This window comes from Montipora capricornis, chromosome 2, assembly GCF_036669925.1.
Source record: "Montipora capricornis isolate CH-2021 chromosome 2, ASM3666992v2, whole genome shotgun sequence".
Lineage (NCBI taxonomy): Eukaryota > Metazoa > Cnidaria > Anthozoa > Scleractinia > Acroporidae > Montipora > Montipora capricornis.
Genome location: NC_090884.1, coordinates 38,851,782 through 38,856,781, shown reverse-complemented (window position 1 = coordinate 38,856,781; position 5,000 = coordinate 38,851,782). Strand labels below are relative to the sequence as shown.

Here is a 5,000-nt window from a genome sequence, read left to right as displayed (position 1 = left end):
GGCCCTGATCAAATTCAATGTATCCCGGCCAGGATACAATTCCACAGTTGTTGCCCGCACCGGATGTTTTGCTGCGATTGTTGCAGGAAAAGTCTAAATATATAACAAAGCACTTAATGTCTGGTCCCTCGGGAAACTAGTTAGTTTTGTTTTTCCCTCGAGTCCCGATGTTGTGAGGACTCTCGGGAAAACAAAACTAACTGTTTCCCTCGGGACCATACTTTAAGTGTATAATATTTACTTCGCCTTCGGCGAATATTTGTTAATTAGAAGTTTTTGATGATGACGTCAGCTATGCGTCCGTCCTCTATAGATCGTAGGTGAGAACGAATCAAAATGCGTGCATTAGTTTATTGAGCTTATTATATAGTGTTTTAAGGAGGAGGTTGGTATGGTAATAGTGATCAGTCTCAAATAGCTACGCGCTTCAATTCTAATATTTCTTTTTTTCCTTAATTCCAGGTTTGGTGGCTGATAAAACTAATTCATACCACTTGGCGTTTTTTGCTGCTAAAACTGGAAAGTTCGTCCAGACGCATTATGCGTCTAGTGCCCGTCTTTATACTAGACGAATTTAACAGACGCAGAAAAAATGTTTGCCCAAGTTCGTCCAAGACGAATTATGCGTCTCCTATAGTTCGTCCCGTCTTTACACTAGACGGATAACATGAGAGACGAACAATTCGTCTGGACGGATTATGCGTCTCTAGTATAAAAACGGCCAATGGCCGTTTTTTTATACTTGAGACGCATAATTCGTCGCGGACGAACTTGGGCAAACATTTTTTCTACGTCCGTTAAATTCGTCTAGTATAAAGACGGGCACAAGACGCATTATGCGTCTGGACGAAGAATCTATTTTATCGTGTCTTCGAAGACGCACTAAACTGGAAAGTTCTTCCAGACGCATTATGCGTCTAGTGCCCGTCTTTATACTAGACGAATTTAACAGACGCAGAAAAATGTTTGCCCAAGTTCGTCCAAGACGAATTATGCGTCTCATATAGTTTCGTCCCGTCTTTACACTAGACGGATAACATGAGAGACACATAATTCGTCTGGACGGATTATGCGTCTCTAGTATAAAAACGGCCAATGAAGGCAAGCTTCAATGGCAAACTTGTAAGGCTCCTCCTTGCCAACGAAAAATCATTTAATTGCGCCCGCGGCCTCGTTTCCTTGTTTTATAAATTGATCTATAGCTCTAACTATGGCTGTATAAAATAGACAGATATCAATATGTTTTTTTGATTTTGCTTAACAGCAAATCTGAGCTCGAGGTTTTCCATGAGCGAGAGACTTTTTCTAATAATCTCTGATAAACAAATTTATTCCGAAGCACAAAACCATCAATCAAAGATGAGAATAACGCAAAGTCAAATTGACTATTTCATCATCCCGTACGAGGGTTTCTCTTCGTGGCACCAACGGCCGGTTGTCTTAAAAGTTGTCAGAATCACCTAAAATGGTTTCCACAATGCTTTAAAAGCTCGTTTAGTGAGTTTGTAGCAGCCCTTCAAAATATATATCTGTTCGGATGTTCTACGGGAATTTCAGGTTGCTGTAGAACGTCCTTCATGGCTTTTTTGCCTTGTCCTGAAGTTAAAGAAATCGTGACGGGTCTGATAAAAAAAAACTTTACATTAAGTAGTCGTCGTTTTTTCCCGCAAATTTTAGGGAACGTTTGCCCTTAATATGATTCTCAAAAAAACTACGGCCAAAATGATAGAAGTTATAAATCTTCAAATTTTCTTCCAGCGTCACAGTTCACTCTTACTCAGCTTAGCAAAATTTAAACGTTCTTCAATGTGGTTTCGAAATTTCTACGCATCTCTTCGCACTCTTCACACTTCATTACTTTTCTGAAATAGCTAAATCTCTGTTCAGAAGAAATGTCGAAAAAATCTTACTACACCTCGAAAGTTTAAGTTCGAATATTTGAAAATGTTAACCCACCATCCTTCCGAACAGACAATTACCGAAATAATAATTACTCGTTGGGTGCCCATGTTCTTTTGCTAGAAAAATCTCATAAAATTTTGATGAACTCTCCTATTGTCAGCAGAAAGTTGTCAACTGCCTCGTCTGTGAGTCACTACAATGTGTTGTTATTTGATTGGTAGGAATCGATGAATTCAGCATTCCCAAAATAGAGCGCAGGAGACAAGAAAAATCTGGTTTGGAAAGACTAAATGAACTGAACCTCAAGTCTTAGAAATCATTTTATACCCGCAGTTTTTGCTTCCACTTCACAGAAGAGTTTTCCTGAAAGAACCAGTGCACAATGGCATTCCAGCTAGCTCTGCTTTTTACTGGGGATTTTCGTTGGGACATTTGCCAAAACTTCTGTGCAAACAACAAAAAGCCCTGGTATTAGTAAACCCCAGTGCAACGTGAATAACAACTTTTACGCCGGACCACACTGCTGTAAGAAGATCGAGCAGCAACTCACACTGAGATCAAAGAAGCAATAACTGCGCTGAAAGCAAACGAATCTGGCGGCTCTCAAGACAAAGGTCTGCAGTTATACATTTTAGATACATTTACTTCGAAGACACCAGTCGGGTTAGAATTTTCACATCTGTTCCGTCGCAAAAATCAATCAAATTACGATCAATTGCTTTTGAAATATTCGCTAGCTCCGTATAGTATTTCCCTGTGTGATGTCTATTCAACTTTTTAGAGGATAGAGATAACGATGAAACCAAAACATATCTAACAGGAATTCATCCCGCTTATGTAATTTTTAGTCAACAAGAACTGCGCCGATGTTTACAATTCTGGCGAAAAGATAAGTGGTGTGTACAAAAATCGATCCCGATGGTCTGGGAGAATTTGAAGTGTACTGTGATCACAAAACTGCCGGCGGAGGATGGACGGTCTTTCAAAAAAGACAAGACGGCTCCGTAGATTTCTTCCGCGCGTGGGACGCCCTACAAACGAGGCTTTGGTAATCTAAACGGAGAGTTTTGGCTTGGACTGGACAAGATTCACCGCCTGACTGTAAGCAGCAGCAACAAGCTTCGCGTGGACTTGGAAGACATTCATGGAAATACAGCATTTGCCGAGTACAGTTCAGTTACAGTGGCAAGTGAGCGAGCAAAATACCAGCTGAGTTGGGGGGGAAATATTCAGGTTTGCAAACTCTGGTGATTTAATAAACAACCCTTTGTTAATTAAGATAGACACACTTTCTCATTTCAACTAGGTGTGCAGTCTGTCTCTAACTGATAGAACTCAGTTCTACTGTGATGTCAAAGAATTTTATCTCGCTTTGACTGACAGAATAAGTTGTATATGTAAGCCAGTGAGTTAGCTAAAAAAAAAAGAACAGAGCAAGAAACTGAAAAAACCTGGTAATCATTTCACTCACGTGGTGATAAACACGTTACATCGATTTCATGTCGGTGGCAAGTAGAGACAACAAACAATCTCAAGTGCGTCTTAAGAATTTTTAGCATTTTTAAACAAGTTTTTAAAACTGCTTCTTATTTTGATTGCTTAATTGTTTTTTCTTTTTTTTTTTTTCTTTTCATTCAGGCACTGCAGGTGATTCCCTTGGCGTTCACCGCGGCCATGCGTTTAGCACCAAGGATCGCGATAATGATGACTATTTAGCTGGCAACTGTGCGTCAGGCTACAAAAGTGGCTGGTGGTTCGAGAAATGTCACTACGCCAACCTGAATGGTCTGTATCTTAATGGCAAGACCGATTGCAAGTGGAATGACCTGGTATCATTGGAAAAATAGTAACTACTCTGTCAAGCGGTCTGAGATGAAAATACGACCACAGAACTTTTAAGCCTCTGTGTCATTTGTATCCGTGACATGCCCGTTACTATATATATCAATTGCTAAACAGGGGATGGATCTTATTGGTCATCAATGAATCGAACTGCTTAACTCGCACAACCGTGTAAAACACTCGATAGGTTTCACAACAAAAAAATTCTCGCGATTACATATTAGTAGCATACCGCGCATGTTATCATCCGGTAGATTTAGATATATCAATACTTGCTTAGTTTCACAGAACCAGTAAGCTGGGAATGCTTCAATAAGGTTCGCTAATGATGACCAATGATAAATGTTCTTCTTCTTTCCTTGTCTGCATGGTAGTTTTTACCCTTTTATTTTTCAAGAAAGAAAAGTAAATTGCCTTCTCTCAACAATTCATTGCCTTTTTGCTCTCACAAAGACCTTTTCACAGAAAAACCCAAAGCAGCAACAATTTCAAAAAAGAGAATATTGCAAGATATTAAGCTACCCATTTACTTTAGATGACACTAAAATTTGCAAATGTCTTGTTGAAAGGAACTTATACTCCTGATATTTGCTCGCCATTGGTAACTGGTTGACTACAACACTTGCGGCTTAAGTTTGCAATTGCCCCACTTCACTTCCCTAATATCTCTAAATTAATCCCAATTGGATCAGTTATCAATCTCAAGCCATTGAACTAGTTTGTCGTTAAAAGACACTTTAAAATGGAAACTATCAATGTTGCTCGTGACTTAATCAACAGCAACGATTATTTAACCTCTGTAGATTTATCAGATGCTTATTTCAGTATCCCAATTCATGAATCGTATCGAAAATTTCTACGGTTTATCTGGAAAGAACAACTCTTCGAGTTTGTTTGTCTTCCATTTGGGTATAGTTTAGCGCCACGCACGTTTACCAAAGTCCTGAAACCTCTATATTCTTTGTTAAGGTCTAACGGCATGAAGGTTTGCTATTACATAGACGATACCTTAATTATTGCTGCGTCTAAGGCAGAATGTTTGGCCAATGTACATAAGGTAATAAGACTTCTTGGCGACCTTGGTTTCAAAACGAATTGCAAAAAGTCTCAGGTTGATCCTGTGACACGATTGACGTACTTAGGATTCATCCTTGATTCTTCGACTATGAGTAGATCTCTTCCCGAAGAAAAGATTGCGAAATTTTTTTCAAAGTGTTCTCAGTTATATCAATCAAAGATGGCTACCATTCGCCAGG

General features: G+C 39.3%; 1 protein-coding gene and 1 pseudogene across 1 annotated transcript in view; one reads left to right on the top strand and one right to left on the bottom strand.

Moving 5' to 3' along the window:
* Positions 1-5,000, bottom strand: part of LOC138020831 (E3 ubiquitin-protein ligase rnf213-alpha-like) — a 500,094-nt gene that overhangs the window by 198,968 nt on the left and 296,126 nt on the right.
* Positions 2,285-3,801, top strand: LOC138018206 (ryncolin-1-like; annotated as a pseudogene).